Source organism: Herpailurus yagouaroundi, unplaced genomic scaffold (genome assembly GCF_014898765.1).
Source record: "Herpailurus yagouaroundi ecotype Mexico unplaced genomic scaffold, PumYag 100, whole genome shotgun sequence".
NCBI lineage: Eukaryota > Metazoa > Chordata > Mammalia > Carnivora > Felidae > Herpailurus > Herpailurus yagouaroundi.
Genome location: NW_024412391.1, coordinates 53,022,475 through 53,046,873, shown reverse-complemented (window position 1 = coordinate 53,046,873; position 24,399 = coordinate 53,022,475). Strand labels below are relative to the sequence as shown.

At 36.1% G+C, this 24,399-nt stretch overlaps 1 long non-coding RNA gene across 1 annotated transcript in view; it reads left to right on the top strand.

Annotated features, from left to right (window-relative positions):
• LOC121028663 (uncharacterized) overlaps positions 1-22,780 on the top strand; it is a 49,555-nt gene extending 26,775 nt beyond the window's left edge. The window contains exon 4 of the long non-coding RNA XR_005789373.1: positions 21,565-22,780. This is a non-coding gene — a long non-coding RNA (uncharacterized LOC121028663). The remainder of the gene's footprint in view (positions 1-21,564) is intronic.
• The last annotated feature ends 1,619 nt before the right edge of the window (positions 22,781-24,399 follow it).

Here is a 24,399-nt window from a genome sequence, read left to right as displayed (position 1 = left end):
CTGAGCTAAGTGTATTAAGTGTTCCTGAGGCTATTGAGCAGCTCCACTTGGTAGAACTGCTGGTCCTCACCTGCCTTTAGCCAGACTTCGCTCTAATTAGGCACCAGGAACCTAACTTCTCTGTTACAAAAGGGTGGGATCAGTACAGCAGAAATCAGCCTATCCTTTGTTCTTATTTGGGTGGGAAGAAACTCCACGAGGACTGGGTGGGGAAAAACATCTCCCCACCATGATAGTCTATTTAATAAGGTCCTGATGCCAAGGTCATCCTCGCTTATAAGAACTATTACCTCAACATCTCTCGTTGTCATTTTTAGCTTTTGCCAGCCACTTGCCTTCATGCTCTAACAGCATAACCCTTGGCTGCTCTACTTAGCGAGGCCATTTGCTATGCCATATATACATATCACTCTGGATTTTACAGCTGAGATCTTTTTTAAATGCCAAGTGTGGGTAACCGTCTCAGGGAATAGGCATCTAAACTGTAACCCTTGAAGAATGTTAGTAATCTATTGTTTTTCTCTATAATTTTTAAGTCCTCTTGTTCCAGAAGTTTGTTGATTCTTCAACTATGGTTTCATTCATTTGACTTATAGGATGGAGCCACTGCTACTGGGTGTCAGGTTCTTTGGTTCTGAGAAGAAAATGTTTAGTATCGTAGACCAGACTCTGCCTTCACAGAGTGGGGAAGACAGATACAAACTAGGCAGTTACGAAGAAATTTCTGGAGTATCATGATAAAGGAAGTCCAACATTCTGTGGAAGCATGTGGTATTAATATTACCACCTCAGTTCCACTACCTGTTGGCAATGAGATCATAAGAAAGTTACTTAAGCTCTCAAAGGCTCATTTCCTCATAGGTAAAATTGCGGCCAATAATAACAGCTGCTTCACAGATTTGTTATGAGGATTAAATTTTTAAAAACACTCAGTACAGTGTTTGGCACATAGTAAGCACCCAATAAATGTTAACTGCAATAATAACATTAATTTTAAGTTACAACACTATTTTACTATGTTCACTTTTATTTCTACAACTTAAAATTCTTTTTTTTCCCTTCTCAGCAGCCCTATTTTTCATTTCTGACTCAAAGCTTATAAAGCTTCTATACGTTTGTCCATTTATTCAGTTTCTCAGGCATTCTGTTATTCAACCCATATTTATTGGGAGCCCAGTCTAAAAAAAAAATTTAATGTTGATTTATTTTTGAGACAGAGGGAGAGAGAGCACAAGTGGGGGAGGGGCAGAGAGAGAGGGAGACACAGAATCTGAAACAGGCTCCAGGCTCTGAGCTGTCAGCACAGAGCCCGATGTGGGACTCGAATCCATGAACTGTGAGATCATGACCTGAGCCGAAGTCGGACGCTTAACGAACTGAGCCACCCAGGTGCCCCAGGAGCCCAGTCTAAACTAAACTCTGTGCTAGACACTGATAGTAACATACTGAGCACAGCATATAGGATCCTCTCCCTGAGGTAGTTTACAGTCTCGATGAACAGATCACCCCTTCAAGAAGTACAGGATGGCAAGCTGTCTCAGTATGTGCAAAATACATTTAAAGGTATAAGATAATGGTCTTTTATCTGAGCAAAAGCAAACAAGATTCAAGCTATAAAATTAGAACAAACTAGTCCCAATATGGAAATGATTGCTTCCTTCTAGAACCTTAGATCCTAACAGAAGCAAAGATTATTATTATTAAAACCCAGAACATTGTATTTCGAGTAATTTTTTGTTTCCTTGTTCTATGAGATAGCTGGAAAAATAATACTTATTATAGCTTAAAAATGGGCTATATTAAACAAATAATGAAAATTTAGATATGGTCATTTTCCTGAGAATGTTACTTATGCTAAATACTCCGTTAGCCTTAGAAAAGCACATTCTATTTCAGTCTAACAGCACAATACCCAGCATACATTTTTGTTTGGCTGGTGAAAAAAATAGGCATACCATGGAAACTACTGATATGTTATTTAATTTGTGTCTAGGCCCTAGAATTGCTTAAGGATGTAAGCACTGGAATTTAACTTAGTTGGGAGACCTGGACCAGTTACTTAAATTCTCAATGCATAGTTTCTTCATTAGTAAAGTGGGGTTAATAGTATCTTCCTCAAACGGTTACAATCTGGCACCTACGAGAACCCAGTAATACTGTGATTGGATGTTAGTTGCAGGTTTTGGCTGAGTTAAAAAAAATGAATTATTTGGGGCCATTTAGGACAGGATTTAGAGTGCCCCGCTTTCCTGCTTTGCCAGAGAGTTAGTTTCACCTGACACAGGACTTGCAGTGCTAGTGGGACAGTCCAAGGCAAAAAGGGACAGTTGGTTATACTACTCTAAATTCACATGTGTGGAAGGCAGAGTTCAAACCCACAGGGGCCGTCCCCTGTTTATATGACACCATATAAATCTGACACCATCTGATCTGACAGAGGAATGACCAATACTTTTTCTATCAACTAAATTGCAAGGACTGATGAAGAAAGCATCAAGAAAGTGAATCAAGGATCATGATAAATCTAATATGGGGTACCTGGGTCTTGAATTTTAGTTCTTGAATTTTGATTGGTTAGCATGCTTCAATGTTTTCCATATCCCACAGCTGAAAGCCAGGGGAAAATGAGTGGTTCTTCAAGCAGACCTGAGCTAGTTAGGAAGGAGAATTGTTACTTGCAAGTTTTGTTAAGTATGTTGCCTTCTGCTTCCTACAATAGGTTATAAAGGTCAGAATTTAGCACCTGTGCCTTAACAGGTGCTTAAATAATAACAATGATCTTAGCCCAGGACAGTTGAAACTGAGAGAAGGACCACAGGTCTGACCCTTAGGTATGTCCTAAGGGCAGCAGCATCACAGTATGTTGAGGAACAACGCTCACATAAGCGCCTGAATTCTGGCATTCTGCTGATCTTTTTCCTTATTTTTTTTTTTCTTATTCTTCCCATGGAAGGTCTACATGTTATCTTAAATGTCCTACTCCTCTCGTAAACCTGAATGTCTTAATATGGTGTCTAGCCAGTTAGGTTTTCAACAACAAAAAAAGTTTAATTGAATTTTCATTAAGGCTGGAGAATTGTTTTTGCATATTTTTCCCTCAGTACCTATTGCAGTACCTATTGCAAATCAGTACCTATTGCAAATTTACAGACCTTTTTAAGGAGAATAGGAAAGTTGCAGATTTGATTGTCATACAGATGAATTTCCAGGTTGGCATTTATTTGCTCTGACACCACTTTGGCGCCCTTTACAAATCTAGCTTTAGAACATTGTCAGTTTCCTGAGCTCATGCTTCACTGTGAACCCAGTTATTACCAATTGTTATGATGTTGATATGGAAAAGGCGGCTACTGTATTTAGCAACTGTTACAGTGAATCATTCTCCAGCTGTATGAGAGTCACAATCCATAGTCTTAAATAGATATAGCTGTTGTCAGTTTTATGAGCTTCAGGTTATATGAATCATTTCTTGGTTTTGAGTATAGTAACTGGGGTGGGCAAATGTTTTTCTCAAAATGAATTTTTTTTTTTAAAGACACACAATTACCAATTCAGTTTTGTTTGACAAATACAGAATTCACAAACAGTTTTGTATTTTAACTATATAATCCATCACTATATTTTCATTTTGGATCTCAGAGTCCAACTGAAACTATTAGAGATATATTGAGGTCTGTTTATCCTAAATCATCATCTACTGACTTCCTACCATATGCTTTATGGAAACCTGCTATGGAGGATGAGAAAGACTCTAATGTTGGGGAAACTAACTCAGAGTCTATTTCCATCAAGTTGAGAAATTAAATACTGGGCTTATGTATATACAATCAATCTAATGGAATTAAAGTGTTTTCACAGCACCTTCAAGCACAGATATGCTAACTTTAAATAATTACAGAAAACAAAGGAGAGAGGGGATGTGGCGTATTAAGATATTTCACTCTAGGAAATACATAAGAAAAGACAAATCTTGGTTCTGAGCCTCCCACTTCACAAGGGAAAAAGGGAAACATGATGATTACTTCACTTTCATGGTTTGGAGCAATGAATATCGAATTAGTACTCCCTAAGGAAGGTTAAAGACAAGTGTTAGGACCTAGGCCTCTTAGGTCTGAGTTGATCACAGTAGTTCAATGTTCATCTGTTTTCCATATTGGGATAAAGCACAGGCTTTAGATTGACCACAGTTTGTATGGCTTTTTTTTTTTAATGTGATAAATGACTCACATAATTTGAGCAACCATATAGTTCAGAAGGAGAAATATTTTTTGTTTGTTTCAGAGTTGTGGGAGTAATTTCCTTTCTTCCTCTTTTTTTTTTTTTTAAATTCTGTTTTGAGAGACAGGGACAGTACAAGCAGGCAAGGACCAGAGGTAGAGGGAGAGAGAGAATCTTAAGCAGGCTCCACACTCAGTTCAGAGCCCAATGCTGGGCTTGATCCCACAATCCTGAGATTATGACCTGAACCAAAATCAAGAGTGAAGAGCTTAACCAACTGAGCCACCGAGGTGTCCCTATGAGTAATTTTCAAGCTATGGACTATTAAAAAAGTACCAGTTCTTCAGAAAAATACAGAGGCATATACAGTAACTAATGTTCATTTTTAAAATTGTTTCTCAGTAAAAGTCCAAGGCATAATAAAGTATGGTCCCATAAGACAATTCCAAATGGAGTTGGGTTGATATTATACAGGTATGCAGTTTCTAATGATCAAACAATAGCTTGTAGAAGATTGTAATAAAGTTTTATTTTACATTTTTTATTAGTTTGAGAGTTTGTTCTCTTAATACATTTGTTTTTGAAAAGATAATATGTCAGACAACTCCAGAATCTTCAAAAGGCATACTGAAGTCTCTCTCACCACCATGTTCTTTAGCCTCTTGTGACAGAACCACTCTTACTAGTTATTTGTGTACCCTTCTAGAGGCATGAGAAGAAACAATGGATCCATTTCTACTTAAGGGGTTAGATGTATGCATGCATAAATAAAGTAGTATATTGTAAGTTCTGGGTGAGTTATTCAAAATAAACTCTTCAACAGTTGAACAGGAAGAGAAAAGATTTGGCTGGTCTGCCTAGGGAAGTCTTCACACAGAGGAAGTGATAGTGGGGCAGTCTCAAAGTATGTACAACTTGTTGGACTTTTAGGGGGTTATTTAAAGTTTTAAATTCTTCCCTTCCTCTGTTGATAATGAAGATGTCGGAGACAGACAAATATCTAAGTGTCAGTTATATGCTTCATAAATCAATTGGAGAACTTGGCTTTAGGTATGCAGCAAAACAGCTTGCACACTCACTTCCCTCCAAACCACTTCCCTAGTTTGGTTTTGGGACAGCCCAAGGAGCTTAAGTTTGGGTGTTTAGCACAGACTATCCTAGAAATCCTTCCTCTCATTGGTCCATAGCAGAGAAGCAAGGATAAAAGGGTGAAGTTTCCTAGTACTACGCCTCTTTGAGAAACACGGGTCAACAGATGCTATGTTGTCATATAACTCATTCTCCATCTTTCACTATAAGTGACAAGGAGGCAGAGCAGGAAGCCAGGAGTGTTGCTCACATGGTGTCCCTTCTTCATGGGAACAGTAAATGAGAAGAAAAAAAGTCTCTTCTCACAAGTCAAAAACAGGAAGAGAAAGGCATCACCATAATCTTTAGTGGTAGTACTACCCAAGGGGGAAAAAATGAATCTAGAGAAAGTATATGGTCAGTTCAGGGGCACAAAGATAAAAGTTTTCTCGTTTGTCCTATATTTCCAGAATTGAGAAGTGATGGCATGAGGAAAGAGAGAAGGAGAGAGAGAGACAGAGAGAGAGGAAGAAAGAAAGAGAAAAGGAGGGGGAGAAAGTATTAGTAATTGTTTAACAGCTCTGGGGGAAGGAGAGCTCTCATTTGTAGGGCTTGCTGATTTCTATGGTATAAATACTTCCACTGTGGCTAATTTCAAGCTATCAACATGACATAAATGAACACAAAATTGGGAAGAGGTGCACCACCAGCTCACACAGGTAGGTCCAAGCCAGTCCTCATGCACCCTTGGAGGAGGAAACACTGAAATGTGAAGACAGGAGCAGTTCAGTAATGACAAAGGTGTTTTGGGCAGCAGGGTGGGAATGGTTAACCTCCATATATGTCATTGTTTCCAAAATATGTTCTAGTAAGACCTAAATGTTTATAGAAGACCACTTGATAGCCACATTGGGCAGTCTCAGCCTTCAATGAGCCAGAGAAGCTGCATTTTCATCTGTCTTATACATTGTCTAAAAATGTTCTGAAAACCACAGGTTTTAATTTGTGCTGTTGTAAGAACCTTCCTAGGATATAATGCTCATTGTGTAATGTTTTAAAAAATGATTTGCTTATCATCGCGATTCCAGGTGTGGTAGAGCTGGCGTCTGTACCCCGCAAAGCTGATCTTGTAACTGGCAGACTGTCCAAGGGTATATGAATGAATAAAGTGTGGAAGTATTGCCAGAAAAAATAAAGAAAAATTGTAGTAGTCGAGGCAATCCTAGAAGCTCCCCTGGCCTCTCCAGACTGAGTTTACAGTGTTCATGCATGTAGAGTGTAGCCCTTCCTGGAAAGGACCCTTCTAAATACATTGGGACTGCTAGAGCTGCTGAGGATGAGATAGACCCAGATGAGTCAAAGCCTGGCATGGGGCCTTGAGAAAGTGGGAGAGAACCAGGAGCCTAGCCTGAGGCCACCCTGGAGATCTCCCATAGGAAGAGGAAGTCATATGTTTTAACCCAATCCTGTTTCTCCAATGTACCCACTTTACCATGGAAAATTCCAGGACTTGACCGCACCCTCTGGCCAAGCTCCCTCAGGCTGTGTTGTTGTCCGTTCACCCACAGCCCAGTGGTCTATGCCATGGCACAGCATGAAGTCGACCTTCTTGATTCCCTTCCATCTGTATTCCTGTTCATTTCACAGAGTACAATGATATGCATGGCATTTTTGTTGGGGGTGGGGGGTGAACCGGTTGATTCTTGGGACTCTGAGGACTGTCACTCAAGTTTCCTCTTCAGTGACCAAGCCCCACCCAGAAATAGAAATGGAATTTGGAACTGGTATCAGAAGAAATCATTCTCAAATGCATTTTAGGTGGATTTTTGCCTCCTCCCCACCACACACACATATGCACACCCCACACCTTTCCCATGGTAAATTTGTGACAATCTTGCCGAAACCAACCCTACCACTTTAGGGCCAAAACTTTACCTGGCCCCTCTACATCCCAGAACATCAAATGCTTTGTTAGGATCCAAAGATAAAGCCAACTCCAAATAATACCTCTAGGATACCTCCAAGGGCTTAGGCTCTATGGTGGTGTTCTTTCGCCCCCTGAGCTATGATTTCACCAGCCATCCCCAACCTGTGTATAGTCTTTACAGAAGGCATCATTCCTGAAAATACTGGAGGTGAACCATCCAGACAAATTTATATCTCCAAAATATTTAGCTTTTTTACATGCCATGAATTGAGATGACATGCTCAACTTACAAGTAAATCTTTCTATACATTAAAAAGGTAAATGTTTAATAAAATTATTTGCTTTTAAGGAGACTTTAATAGGGAAAAATACTCCATGATGATAGGATGCAATTATATCATTTATATAGATTATTTATTCCTGGGGGGGGGGGGTCCTAAAAACTGTGAAGCAATAACAACTTTTCTGGTTCTTCATAGTTAAAAATAAAACAGGGATCTGTGATGGGGAATATAAAGCCACTCTTTAAATCTTTGTCTTGGTGACCAGTTGGCTTTTTTAGTGTATCCCTTATGCACAATAGGATTACCTGGTAGCTATGTTCTAAGGACCCCAAGTATGTATTCCTGGAACTTTCCTCTTAGCCATCAGAATCATTTTTCAGATGCCTATCATATATCTTTATTTTTATGTCCAACCTGAAATTTATACTCAGGATGTCCAACACCAAATTGATCCACCTCCCACCATATACTCTTTAATTCCCTGTCTCCTTAATGGCATCACTATCTGCCCAATGACTAAGAAGGACACATGGGAGTCATTCTAGAAAACTCCTCTCTCCACATCTGTCAAGTATCAAATACTATTTACCCAAGAAATACTTGTCAAATCCAGCCTGTTCTCTCCTTTCTTATGCCTTTATTTCAGGCCTTCATTTTTGTATTATAATAACTGCTTCACTCATGTTATTTTTTTTCCTGTTGATTTCAAAACTGCTACCAGTAATTTTTCCAAATAAAGTTTGCACAAGATCACATTCATTAATAATTACTCAAGGAAAAGCTATGGACCTGTGAACGAAAACCGCTCTAAAAATAGCCTTATTAAAACCAAGTCCATGGACCTCTTAGGCACAAAAGAGCTTTGCCATAATTTTTAAGGCTCTTTATGCTCTGCTCCGGCCAATTTCTCCCGTTTCTTTTGCCAGCGATTTCCCCAGAACAAGTAAAGATTTTCTTTTCTTTGAGCAAGAATACCCCTTCTAGACTATAAGCCCAAGACAAACATCACAAAGTAATCACAGCAGAGTTTCACATGAATAAGATACAGCTTCAGAAATTTGATGAATCAACTCTGGCCTTCAAGCAGCTGCTCACTGAAATTTTTTCATAAGATGCAGGATACTTGGCAGCTCATTTATCCTCTCTCCCACCTTTTCCATGTAACATAACTGAACACCTTGTAATTCAAGAAACACACTGCTTATTTTTGCCACCCTGCCTTTGAACATGCTGTTCTCCTTCCCTGGAATTCTCTTCCCCTTCCCCTTCCCCTTTCAGGTAAATTCATATTTCATCTATGAGATTTTTTTCTCAAGTGTCACCTTTTCTTTGTGATTTCCATGACAAGATCCCATTCTCCCAAACTCCAGGGAAGCTAAATTCATTCTCTGCTGTGCATTATAATTATTTATATGTTGGTTCCTCAAATAGATTGAGTGAACTTTTGAAGAAAGGGAAAGTGTCATACTTATCTTTTTTTCTTTAGCACCTAACATATTTTCTAGGACACAGTAGGTTCTTAATAAATGATTGCATAATTATTGAAATACACAAGGAAATACACACCTGCCTCTAGTCTATCCTCCTACCCCCAGTCTTGCTTCCTAGAATAGTTTTAGTCGTTTATGAAGGATAGAACAAAAATCAGGTCTAGCCTTAATCCTCATGCTTACCACCAGTTAAAATAAGATGAATAATTCTCACAATGGATGAAACGTGTTAATTACTAAAGCATTCTGGTTCAAAGAGATCAGGAGACTCCAATTAATCAATAAGAATAACCTCCTTCATCAATAGGACTTGGTTATAAATGTAATTCTAAGGACCTTTAAATCTTTATTTCCTTTTTTTTAAGAGATAAAGAAATTGGGACTCTGAAACATGGAAAATGTATTTAAATTTGGAAGAAAAAAACATACACATTTTATGAAGATTTTTCTACCACTCTATCTACATAAACCACTTTATCTAAATAGGATTTTCTCCTAAACTTGAGAATTAGAAAACATCATTATCTGGGCATCCTATGGGCTTGCCATTTTGGTGGTGATTAGAAACACACATGTGAAAAACAACATGGATACAGTATACTCTGCCTGATGCCTACCCTCACTATTTTACTAATTTACTTGGAGGAAATCCATAAAATGTTTAACCATAAAGTTGTCCCACTGCAAGAGGCTTTTCTTTGCCCAGATACTTGGTTTGAACTTGGTTACATTTATAAGTAAGGATCTAATCCTGATGCTAAACAATTGTTGTTCTTGATTTCCTAGTCCATATCACCAGCAAAGATCCCAGGTTCTTGGAGCATCTGGGTGGCTCAGTCAGTTAAATGGCCAACTTCAGATCAGGTCATGATCTCACAGTTTGTGGGTTTGAGCCCTGCATTGGGATCTGTACTGACAGCTCAGAATGTGGAGCCTGCTTTGGATTCTGTGTCTCCCTCTCTCTCTGCTCCTCCCCCACTCCTGCTCTGTCACTGTCTCTGAAAATTAAATAAACATTAGAAATAATTAAAAAAAAAGATCCTAGGTTCTTAAATAGTCACCATAGATACAGTCTAAATTTATATGTATTCTTTTATGGATTTTTCTTGATCTTTTTTAGAAGTCTTATGTTTTTATTCTTTATTATTTCCTTATTTTTAGAGGTTCTTGGGATGAGTTCATGATGTCTATGAATCTCTAAAACTCCATACAAAACATTCTATGTATGTGAATATTCTCTGTGGAAAGGAACTGAGTTTTCATAATTGCACACAGGTTGCGTGCCCCTAAACCATGAGAATATTCTGTCTTTATTTTCTGCTCTCTCTTGTGAAGCTCTACAACTATTCCCCATTCTTTATGTTTGATTCTTTATTTATGTTTGGGTAATAGCCCAATTTATAGCCAATAACAACATGCCTAAACTCACTCTTACACTCTAGACCTATATTTCCAAATGCTGTGGGACTAAACACTTAAACTCATTATGTCATTATAAAATCCTTATTAGAGTCCTACGGACTGCATTGGCACTAGATAGACAAGGAAGCCTTCAAAGACATTTTTATATTAACTATCATTTACTGAGCATGTAATATTTCCAGGAACAGTGCTAAATATTTTACCTGTATTATCTCATTTAATTCCTACAACAAATCTGTGAGGCTTACAGAAAAGGAAACAGAGCCTTAGAGATTATATAACTTACTTAAAACTGCATAAATGTACAGGTCAGATGACTCAGTTTGAACCGACATTTGTGTCTCTGGCATCCAAGTTTTTGAGCACTGTGTTATACTGTCTCTCTTATAGTATCATAGAAAGTTAGAATTGAAAACATGTTGCTACAATAACATATAAACTATGATAAACAATGGATCATCTCCAGCTTAAAAACCCTCATGATTTCCAGTGGCCTAGAGGATCAAGTACATACTCTTGAAGCCAATCTATAATCTGGCCTCAACCCACCTCTCAGTCCTCAGTTGCCAGCATATTTCCCATATACATTCTAGTGTCGAGTCACAAAACCACAGTTCGTTTGCTCGATACCTCCTGTTCTCTTCTCATACTTCTCTGCCTTGTATATGTCATCCAGTGGGCTGGAAATCATTTGCCTTCTCCTCTTCTTGGAAGAGTTTATTTGCAAGATCTATTCAATGTGCATCACCTACTAAGTAACTCCCTGAGGCAAAATTAGTTGTTCCCAGTTCTATAATACTTGTGCCCCTACCATAAAGCTTAAATGTGATCACATATTTAGTGATCTTGCTCCATTCCTAGGTAAGTACTAGAGGAAAAGCTTTCTAGTTTTCCTAGAATTAGTATTAATGGGAGGTATTCAATCATAAATTACATTCAATCAGTGTAATGGCAGTTTTTTAATACATGCCTATGTAATGAATTGTATTTGGTCTTATCTGTCTTTGAAGTTTAGTATCTTTATGTAGAGAGACAACCTCAACAGAATATATCTTTGATATGGCCATTTTCCCTATACATTTTAAACTTAAGTGATTTTTAAATATTATGTAAATGCTCGAAAATATATTTAAATTTTTTAAATTTATATTACCTATCTTCTTGAAGTTTGTCTTTCACTATTGACAAGTTGACACAAATCTGAAGGGAAAATTGTTACAAGAAGATATGAATAAAGTGACATTTTCTAACTTGGTCTCTTGGTATAAACATCATTTGGGGCAAGAAATGAGATTTAAGAAATGCCAAAATAAAAAGATAAGAGAAGGCTTGGAAGTGATATAAAAAAGTCCATGAAAGTCTGTTTAAAAAGAAGACAATGATTAATATTGGAGGGAAGATGCCCACATAATTCAATAAGAGCAAGAATAGCCATTTTTAATTAAATTAAATTAAATTAATTGATTAATTAATTTATTTATTTTTGAGAGACAGAGACAGAGCATGATCAGGGGAGGGGCAGAGAGAGGGAGACAGAGTATCCAAAGCAGGCTTCAGGCTCTGAGCTGTCAGCACAGAGCCCGACAGGGGCTCCAACCCACAAACTGTGAGATAATGACCTGAGTCAAAGTCGGATGCTTATCTGACTGAGCCACCCAGGCACCCGTGAATAGTCTTTTAAACAAAACTACTGGGATGCCTGAATATCCAGATGCAAAAGAATGAAGTTAGACTTTACCTCACATTATGTACAAAAATTAACTCAAAGTGGATCAAATTTTAAATGCAATAACTAAAACTATAAAACTCTCAAAACTAATTTTCATTTTCAAAAGTACCTGTTTCATAGGGTTGTAAGTTTGCGAGAAAGTACATAAAATGCACAGGACCTGTATTCACTAAACACTAATTTTCGTTTTTTTTTTTTTTATTTAAAAAAAGGACTGAAGGGTAGCCTGGGTGGCGCAGTCGGTTAAGCGTCCGACTTCAACCAGGTCACGATCTCACGGTCCGTGAGTTCGAGCCCCGCGTCGGGCTCTGGGCTGATGGCTCAGAGCCTGGAGCCTGTTTCCGATTCTGTGTCTCCCTCTCTCTCTGCCCCTCCCCCGTTCATGCTCTGTCTCTCTCTGTCCCAAAAATAAATAAAAACATTGAAAAAAAAATTAAAAAAAATAAAAATAAATAAAAAAAGGACTGAACGAAAAAGGTAGACTTTATTCACTTTGAGAATCGAAAATTTATATAAATATGTACGTATAACACTATAAAGCTCTCAAAAAGAAAATCTGCAGGCAAATCTTTTTGACCTCAGATTTGATTATGATTTCTTAGATGCGACACCAAAAGTGCAAGTAGCCAAAAGAAAAAAAAGAGACTAACTGGACTTCATTAAAAGTTAAAACTTTATGTATTAAAGGTCACTATCAAGAAAAAAAGTTGACCCACAGAAGAGAATATTTGCAACTCATATTATTTGTTAAGAGTCTAGAAGTCAGAATATATAAAAAAACTCCTATAAGACACTAAGATAAACTAATTAAAAATGGGCAAAGCATTTGAGTAGGTATTTCTCCAAAGAAGATACACGAATGTGTAATAAACACATTAAAAGATGTACGGCACCATTAGTTATTAGAAAAATGAAAAAAAAAAAAAACCTTAACCAAGTGGCTACCAAGATGGCTATAATAAAAAAAGAACAACAATAACAAGTATGGCAAGGATATGAAGAAATGGGAACCCTCATAGCTTGTCAGTGGGAACGTAAAATGTTGAAGCCACTTGAGAAACAGTTTGGCATTTCCTCAAAAATTTTAATATAAAGTTATCATATGCCCCAGACTTGTACATCTAGATTTATGCCCAAGAGAAATGAAAATATGTCCACACAAAAACTTGGACATGAATGTTCATAATAGTATTATTCAAAAGAGCCAACAAGTGGAAACAACCCACTTGTCCATGAACTGATGAACTGGGAGGACAAAATGTACTCTGTCAACAGAATGATATGTCATTTAGCCATAAAAAAGAAATACTGATACATACTGCAACATGGGTGAACCTTGAAAACATTATGGGAAATGAAAGTAGCTAATCTCAAAGACTAAATCTTGTATGATTTGATTTATATTAAATGTCGGGAACAGATAGAGCCCGAGAGACAGAGAGTAGATTAGTGGTTTTCTAAGAGCTGGTAGAAGGGAGAATAGAGAGTGACTGTGAATGACTACCGGGGTTTTTTTTTTGGGGGGGGGGTGGGGTGATGAAAACGTTCTGCAATTATATAATATTGATGGTTTCATAAATTAATGAATACACAAAAAATACGCAATTGTACACCTTAAAGTGGTGAATTTTATAGTTTTTGAATTTATTTCATTTTTTAAAAAAAAATTATCTGTTTCATAGCATTGTTGTTAAGATTAAGTTCAAGAAAGTATATAAAATGCACAGGGCCTATATTCGGTAAACACTAATTTTCATTTTTCTTTTTGAAAAAGAACTGAATGGAAAAGGTAGATTTTATTCAGATTGAGAATTGAAAATCTACATAAATAATAATCATTGTACATAACCTATATGGGAATTGAATGCAAATGTGTTAAAACTGTTTGAGAATACTTCTTACAGTGCTTATGAATCAAAAGGAAGACAACGGACTACTTTATCCACATCATCCCGACTAGTGCAGTTTGTGCTACTATGAGTGCACCAAGCTGTTTGTGCTTCTGCCCAGTGTCACCACAATAACAAGGACAGGTCATTGGCTTAGGGATACACACAGCACCCCTTCCAACAATTGAGTAAACCAATGACTGAACTGCCATTGTGATTAGTATTCTGGTTGCTATGTAGCACAACAGATATTCACAAAATACAGCACAATCACAATTACGTCAGAGTTTCATATCATCATCAACAGAGCCACTAAACCAACAAAGCCATTAAAAAATGCTTTAAATTATTAGTGCTAAATTATGTCAGCCTATAGTCTTGGATTCAGTTAGTTCAATTCCTGGGTGCAGTTAGTTCTGATGCACATTTAATTTTCAATAGTAACACTGCACATTGTAAAAGTCACCTTATGTCATAACTATATACAACTAATTGTTTATGGTTCTACATTCCTGAAAGTTGTGCATGCTGCACTAAATGTTTAGTGTGTCCTTGACCAAAAAATAATGCAATATTAATTATGTTTTAATGACAAGTTGACTTCATACAAACATAGATAAATAACTTAGCTAAGCACAACAGTTTCAGGAAATCCTTGATCCCTGGGTTGCAGGATCTCTAAAGAACTTCTTTCTCAAGAATGTCATTTCAAAGAACATTCTCTAAATTCACCAAAGTTTAATGATGAAGAAATACAATAAATAAATGTTATTTAATTTGTTGGAAGGTGGTTTGGAAGTGAATGTCCAAGACTAAAATTCAGAGATCACAATCATGAAATGGTTCAAAAAGTTTTAAGTGAATTAATAAGAAAAACAAACAAACAAAAACAAGCACATCCAAATTCCTGAAACAATTTGTTTCTTCTCAGCTCCAGGTTGAGTTTTAGTTATCCTATGACAGGAAGTTCACAACACTGGGAAAAGAAAGAAAAAAAGGGAGGGGTAGAAGGCAGGGAGAGAGAAAAGAGAGGAATGCAAAAAAATAAAAAGAGGGGAAAAAAGAACTAAGACGAAAAGAAAAATTGTAGGGAGAAAATTTAAGGAAAGAAATGGAGGCTTTGCCTAAAACAAAACCAGCAAAGCAATAAAACAATAAATCATCATCACAATGTGACTCTTATTTTCCAAACTGATGGCTAATGTCTGTTTGGGCAGTTTTCTAGTATATGATAAAACTTAGAAGCAATGATCGTAACCTCACTAAGACTGAATTCATCATGTCAGATAGATGTGTCTTAGGCTAAATGTATAGTATATAACTTCTATATTCTCTAAATTACTTACTTTTCTAAAAATCAACAAAGCCAGTTAAGTTTCATTATACATGAAACTATAGTAGACATTTGAACAAACAAGCATTTTTTGGTTGGCATTCAAAATCCTGAAAATGGAATAAGCATGCTTTAGGGGGTCCTGTTAGTTTCCCACTCAAATCCCGTTTACCACCTGCTGTGCCCAGCTGCACCCATCCCCCAGATGCTCTGAGTGTTGGCTGACCAGGCTCACACTGCTTCCCCTTTTTTCTTAAAATTTCCCTCTGCTCTGTGGAAGTCACTGCATTCTGCATCCAGGAGGTTATCCTCCCTTTCCTCCTCCCTAACACAAGCCAGACCTCTTGCCTCAATGTGGGACCAACTCTGGATTCAGTTGAGCTCCAGAGTCACCCATAGGACCAAACTGAAGCTGGGCCCCATGGTGGCTCACGTGCCTCCTTAGCTCCTTCTCCTACCCCATCCTATTTCTCACATGTTCCTCTCTTGAGAACACTCCCTCTGTAAAGCTCTTTAGAAATGTGACCTGAGGGGTGCCTGGGTGACTCAGTTGGTTGAGCCTCTGACTTTGGCTCAGGTCTTGATACTGTGTTTTGTGAGTTTTACTCCCACATCAGGCTCACTGCTGTCAGCCTGTCACGCTGTCAGCCTGTCACACTGTCAGCCTGAGACTGTCAGCTTCAGACTGTGAGTGCAGAGCCTGCTTCAGATCCTCTGTCCTCTTCTGTCTCTCTCTCTCTCTGCCCCTCCCTTGCTTGTGCTCTCTCTCTCTCTCAAAAAATAAATAAAACTTAAAAAAAGTGTGACCTGAAACAGAAGGAAAAGAATTTTCCCCTTGTAGACATTTTAGGAATAATAATTGTTTATGAAATATTATTTTAAAAAATGTATTATTCCCAGCATGTTCTTGTGACTGGATGTAATTTTGTTAAGTTTCAAGGTAGAAACTAGAGCTCAAATCATGAAATCTGAATCAGAACTAAATATACCAGCAGAAAAATTTAATTGTCATTTTTCCTATATCTTAAACCTTCACCTGCCAAGCAAGAATTTCTTTCACTGCCATCAGACCTTGGTCTGGGTTTCCTCTGACTTTCTCAAGCCTGTTTGCTGGAGTAATGCCTACTCCTTGTCACTTCAGAATCCCCGAGGTTAGACGTCTTTTTTTTGGGGGGGGGGTCATTTTTATGTACTTTCAGAGTACATCATAACCATAATCTTCAAGTTCATCATGCTCCATAGTGATACCCTGTTCACACTGCTCGCCCTGTACACCCGGTATATTTTCTGAAAGCAATGCAAGGGCCGTGTTTTATTCTTTATGCCCTCCCCATTACTGAGTACCTTGCAGATACTTGAACAGTTGTTGAATGAATGCATCCTTTACGCCTATCAAATGAGTATTATACTGTACAAATAGTGAAATTATCTGGCTTCAGCATATAAATTACTATACAGATTCTCTTGAACTACAAGTAATATACCATACTTGTTACTGACATATGAAAAAAAGAGTCACTGTAGATGAGAAAACTTGTGACTAAACCAACAATTAAAAAACCATGAATGTAATTTTTAGGATGTTTAACGTCAACAACAAAATGTCTAGGCTATGTTGTATTAAGTAAATAAATTAAACTCAAACACATATTGATTAAGCACTTAACATTTCACCAGCACAATCATCAATTACATGGGAAATATAGCTTGTTAATGAAAAAAATCATAATATAAGATACAGTATAAATTAATGTGAAGAACACATGACACAAGCCAGTAATTTATGAAATTAATGGGTTCAATTTGAGTACATGGGCAGTAGGTTTTCCAACAAACATGATGCTAAAGAGACAAGTATAAATTTGACATTTTTAGAAAGTTATAAGAAAATTGGTCTGACTGCAATGGAGGGCATGTGTTAGGGAATGGGGAAGATACAATTAGATAAGAAAGTAAAGTTAGACACATTGATGAGGTTTCTTAGGATGGCTATTTAAAGTTGGTTTGATGGGGACACCTGCATGGCTCAGTTAGTTGAGTGTCCAACTCCTGATTTTGGCTCAGGTCGTGAGCTCACGGTTCATGGGTTCGAGTCCTGCTTCAGTCTCTGCTCTGACAGTGTGGAGTCTGCTTGGGATTCTCCCTATCCCTCTCTCTCTGCCCGTTTGTGCGTACACTCTCTCTCTCTCAAAATAAATAAACTTAAAAAAAAACAGTAAAAAAATAAGTTGACTTGCTGAACAAGGAGAAACTACAGGTTCTTCAGAAGGGAAGTGGAGTATGTATTCAGAACAAAATATTTTCAGAACAAAGCTCATGACAGTATCTAAGATAAAATGGGTATTTATTAGGTAAATCTAAATATTAGGAACCAATTAAGGTTAAAATTAGAAACTAAGGTTATAATTGGCTTAGAAATGATAGATTTAATCATGAACATAGGGTTGTATGGTGGAATTTTATATATGTTGAAGTAAATAAACTTTTATTCACAGAGCACTAGAAAATTCAATGTAGTTTATTCTGTCTATATTTAAAATTAGATAAGAAAGTAATGAGTACTCACTGTAAATCTCTTATTTTCTGAATTCACCTATTGAGGGGAAATAGAGGGTATTTATCACGAGGTCCAACTGAATTTAAGTCTTGAAAGGACCAAGAGCAATATAATAAGACTCTCTCCATATTTATCATAAGATAGATATGATACATATTTTCTAAGAAAGTCTCAAGGGGGAAAAAAAGTCAATGTAATAATATATTTTAGAAGAGAGAAAATAACTCATTGGAAGCCTAAGGGGCACAGAATAAGACAAACAGAAGTGGAGACAGGGGTCAGGAGCCAAGTTGAAACTGAAGAGCAATGAAGTAACGTCAGTAAATTAATCTGAAGAGGATTGGTGTGTTAATGGTAGTTGGGCATATAAGCTAGTTGAAAGGTAAAATGTGTCTTAGCTCCACATATGCAACTACAAATGTTTCTGAAAAAAAGGTGCTAAACAAGGATTTTATTTTTATTCTCTTTATTTAGAAAGCATGAGACCCTGAGGCAAAATGTTTCCAAACCTTCTCAACATCTTGACAGACTTGCATGTCTGTCAGTACATTTCCACTTATGGAATTGGCCATAGTGCTTCTAATTACCGCCGTCATAAAAATGAAACATTACCAGGAAAATATAAAATTGAAGTGAAAACTATCCATTCCAGTTACAAGAAAGGTATCATTCAAACACATGGACATTCTTAGGAATCAGAGATTTATAATACCTAGCTACCTATTAAATACACAATTGCTTTTTCTATGATATTCGCCCAACAGAACCAATACTTCACAAAACATGTTTAGATAAATATTATCTGAGTAAAATTAATGACATGAAAATACCACAAGACAATTTTAATAGCTGTTTATCATGACTACCCATCTTTCAAAAAAGAGGAAACGATATGGAGTACACTTAGGTGGTACAGTTTGGTCTTCATGACTGCCCTGTGCTGTATGAATGAAATTTGCTTATGTGTGTGTCAGCTAGGGTTCAGTTCAGGAAAATGAATAAGCTCCAGATACTTGAGGTAGACCGAAATTCAATATAGGGAATTAAAAGCTTACAAAGTAATTGGAAAGTCTAGAGATAGAGGCTCCAGGCTAGGCATCAAGAAATGTTTCCAGAACGCAGCAGAACTGACCTATTAGGGGAACTACTACTTCTGCTTCAATCAGAAAGGTGAGGAATCCAGAAGTCACTATGGAATTTATTGAGTTCAAAAACACCCAACTGGAGCTACACGTAAGGGCTCAAGAAATCACCACTGCTGCCACCGCAACAGCGTCTCACAACCCATGAAACAAGAACTTGGACGCTGGAAACTATCACACAAAATCATGTCTTCACAATCTCGCTTATTGGCAGAAAACAATGCAAGCGGCAGGAAGATGACCTTCACTTGACTTCTGCCTTCCAAATCTCAACAAGTACGTTTAATTGGCTGAACCTAATTTGCATCTGCAACCTCAATTGCCCAGAAATCTGGGGTGACTGCAGTCCAGAAACGCACACTATAAAATGGAGAATGGTTGCCAATTGGCCACATCCACAACACTGCAATTCAAAAACTTTAGAAATTTCTCATCCAAGGTCACAGAACTTGTGAGTGCTAAAGCAACAAACTTGAATTCAAAGATTTTGGCTACTTGCCCAGTGCTCTTTCCACTACATCAGTCTACAGCACTGATTACTCTCTGAAGACATTTGCCAAAGGAGACATATTTTCAAATCTTGTGCTAATTATATTTTTCACTGAAGCATTAATTCAGGCATCTGTGAATATTGTTACCTTTTAGTCTTATGTCAAATCCAGTTCTTCTTCCAAACTCAGACTTAATCTTATTTTACAGTACTTACAGTTAAACCAACACTGCAAGGGTTTAATACCTTTGAGTATTTTTCTCAGCAGGCTTGCTGCTTAATCCATTTAATGTCAGAACAACACAAACCTTCTTATTAAAATGGGGGGAAGGACATTACTAGAGACTACATTCGTGGCTTTCTTTCTGCAGGGTAAAACCTGCCAATATGGTGCTATTTGTACCTTACGTTTATCTGTGTTTTCTGCTAACCATATTAAAAAAAAAAACATTGAAAAAGGAAAGATTTGGGATGTCAAGTCCTCTTGAATTTTAATGATACATAAAAGAAAATTAGAATGAAAATTCTCTTAGAAGAGATCTTCTGGTTTGTCTTTTAATATTCAAATTAAAAATACAGTATGTGTAAATAAAATATTTGGATAAATGGAAATTTTGTAGTGTATCAGTAATACCTCATTAATATCAATTAGACCATAATTTTCATGCCAAATGATGATTTTTAAAGGAACTTTGGAAACATATTTTTATATGCACATTTAATGATCTAAGCACAGAAATTCCTTAAGTAAACATTAAAAGAATATAAATTATTAGATATGTGTCTATTTAGACCTAACAATACTATATTAAAATGAAAAAAAGGAGTTAAATCTATGTTACCACATAAAAAATTCAGTTCTTGCAAAGTTAGATGAGATGTTTGAGAATAAAAAGTCAAAGTTTGTACTTTATATCTTTCATCTACTTTCTGTATACAGTGAAAGCACTTTAGGAGATTCAGATTACTGTTTTTACTAATGTGCGTGTTGACTAATTATTTTTGGTGATGGTGGTGGTGATTTGCTTCAAAAATCATGTGAAAAGTTGGTTAGAAAGCTGAGCACTCATAAAATCTTAGTTTAATATGGAAAAACAATAATAAATATTTGAAAATCCTGGTTTCTGAAGAGTTTAGATAAGGATTGTTTACATTATAATCTAGTTGGCATTTCTTTAAATACTAATGTACTCCAAAATAATTGTTTGCTCTCCATGCTCTTTTTTAGAGACACATTTACTTTATGTGATTCTTTATTGATTCAGATAACCAGCAAGGATTCAACCCAAAGCAGGGACTGAAAGAATGTAAGAGATTTATTCAAAACTGAGAATGAACTGAATCCTTCCAATCCATTTCCATCAGGACTCCTCGCTTCTGTAAAGGCATATGGGAAGTCGATCTGTGTTCAGTCAGGAAAGCAACTCAACTTAAGTTTTTAGTTTTACAAGGGAAATTCTTCCACCCTGCCTTAGGAGGGAAGGGTGGAGAACCTGGTGTTATACAGGACACTCCACCCTTAGTTGTATCCCCTTGATTAATTATGCAACCAGATCTCCATTGTCATTATCAATTTACCAATCAGGTAATGGGATATTTTTACAACACTTGGTGCAGGGTTTGATTGATAGGGTCCTAGGACCCTTACTTATCATTCTTGTTCTGCATAGTACTAATGTGAAAAGATTTAATGTGGTGTGCAAGTTAACATTTTTCCCAAAATATTTTTTTGAAAACCTGTTATTTTAACATGTAAGCCTTACAGATATAAATCCTGACTATTGATGCATTATAAAGTTTTATACAATCCAGGGAGAATATGCAAGAAAATGGATAAAGAAGAAATTTCAAATTTATAGTGTAAGAACAAGTAGAAGAATATTTGTAATGTATTAGAAACTATTAGCATTTTAGTATATATAACTAATGGTAGAATGGTAGAATGAATGATTTGTAGTCAGTATAAACCAGCTAAATTCTTGAAATGCGCAACTAATAACACATATATTCCTCAGCCCACAGATGCTGCAAAATGGGGACCTAGACTTCTTGGTTTGTTCTCACACTACAGAAGTGCAGAAATTTCATGTGAGTCTTTTAAATTATCTTCCATCTGTTTCTTAGAATATCGAGGGTTAGAGAAAGGTCTAAAGCTTTATCTTAGCAAGTGCCGTATGATTAATATATCAGTCCTGGCTTCATCTCTCACTGACACAGTTATTAGGTTTCAAATAATTATTTTGTTTCTAAATTTTAAACTTGAAGGGAAAGGTTATTTGCTTTTGCTATTAGTTTTTCTTTTTATTGTGAAAATTTCAACATATGGAAAAGTTGAAAGCATAATACAAATACCTATATACTTTTCACAGTGGTATATATGTTTGTACCAACATGCATATATGCGTATGTTGGTGTGTATTTTTTTTTTTTTTGCTAGATCATTCTTAGATTAAGTTACAGACACAAGGCTATTTCACACTTAAATGTGACAGCAAACATTTCCTGAGAATAAGGATCTTCTGCATTACCACCGTACAACTGTTAGTCCTGAAAATGTTTATGCCCAGGCTACAACCTACATCACGAAATCAAAATCTTTGTAAAGAAACCCTAGACATAAGTATGTTTTAAAGCTCCCAAGTGATTACAATGTACAACAGTAGAGAACCACTGTTTACAGATCTAGTAAATCCAAGTTAAACATTTTCAAGAAAGAAAACATTGTTTTTGCTTTTTAATATGCATAAGAATGTGGTAATCTTTAGCAGGTCTACATTACAGATTTTAAATCAAAATGTCACAATAATTTACATTTCCTTATGTTTTCTGTACATGTTTAATATGATTTTTAAAAATATCTCTTTCATATAAATATATTTGATCTTCCTTTCAATTTCTTCTATATGATCGTTTAAAGTGCATAAACTATGTATCGTTATGGGAATCTCAAATACATTTATCTTTAAAGTTAAATAACTTTAAACAAAAATATTTATACATGTGTAATTTAATAAATGTTTAATAAATCAGATATGACTCTTATGTAAAACATAAAGCTTCTTCATAATCTATCATGTCATCAAATTTCACATTTACAAGAATAAAAGTTCCAGCAAGCAAAAGTCAAAATCTAAATGGAATACATGTTAATATTTTAAGAATGTTCTTTCATGTGTTAAAACTCTTGATGTTTCTTATAACAAAACATTAACCCTAAGTAAACAAATATAATTTTGACTAATAAATTATTCCTACATTTTATTGTAGTTGACTTGTTCATGTTAAGATTAGTATTAGCCTAAGAGATATTTCCAAAAGTTTTCAACACCTATTAATCACTTTTTATTTTTGGCTTCTGCCTATGACATTGTCATAGATTATCCAAGAAGGTAAAAAGGTATTAAGCACTTAGAAATAGCCATTAGATATTTATGTCTGATCTTTAGTGTTAGAGTCAAAGCAAGTGATGTATAAACTGATTATTTTTTAAGAAATGAATCAAACCAGTACACAGATAAATAAAATATTTTTGCCTGGAATAGAAGTCCTAAGACCTGACTTCTAGGCTATCATAAGCAGGCCACTTTATCTCCCTGAGCCTGAAGCTTCTCATCTGTTAAAGGAAGGGTTTAGCTATGTCACAGATTCCCAGACTTTCCCAGTTCATGGTACTCTTAGTGTCTCAGTAATTTTTTTCACAACATCACAGGGTAAAAGAAATTACTTTACAATTCCCATTATTAAATAGTTAGGGCCAAAATTACATACGTCTTTCTTAACCACTTTGTAGCTATTTAAAAAAATAATACACATTTAAAAAAATTTATTTCATTCTTAATAAGATGGGCACATCTATCGGCACTTTACAAATTCTCAAATCTTGGAATTGGATTAGAATCACTACCCTCATTTTCCGTTCCACCGCCGTTTTCTCATGGTCCTTGTGTTTTATAACTACAACTTAACAAAACCCAGCATCACAAAGGTATGATGTCATCAAAAGGAGGAAGTACGATTTAATGTTGAAGCTCTGAACTACCTGGAGCTGGTGGTTTGCATAGTGTCCAACTGATGTCATTGTGTTGGCTAAGTGAAATGGATGAATACATGTACTGTGACAGAATAGGGTTAGTGTTCAATTTAGTTATTTCCCTTTATTCTAAAACAGCTACTATTTATAATAGCATTCCTAAAACCTACTTCTTTTTCTCACAATATGTAGCAGGAAAAAGGAACACACAGACCTATAGCTGCATCTGAAACCTTAAAAAGCCATCCCACATAAATGAAATAAGAAGGTAACATTGCTTTGATAAGGCAGTAATGTATTCATAAACTCCTAAAGGCATTTTTTTATTATAAGAAAGAAAGAATGTTATTACATAAAAATTGCTCACAGAAAAAATTTTAAATCTTAGTGATGGCCAGAAGCCACACTTTGAGAATCATGTTCAACAGTGGTCATGTTAGAAGTAGCAAGTGATAGTTTTTAGAAAGTGACAACATTTTTTTTTTTAAGGGCATTATACTACAAAGACTGATTTCATTGACATACTAAGCAAAATTTGTCAGGGAAGTGCATGATGTCACTATTAAAATAAATCCTGAAAATCATATTATTGGTATACAAAAATCAATTACTAAGACTGTAATATAGTATAGCATCATAGGATTTCTGGATAATGAAAATAGTCCTGAAGTCAAGCAGAAAATTAGTGTATGGAAGTAGGAGAAAAGACAGAGAATGACTGTACCAAGTAACTAACAACCTTAAAAAGGGTGGACATTTTGACAAATCAAAACCACACTGAGATACTAGGTCACATTAGAATCAGAGTGGCTAAAACTGA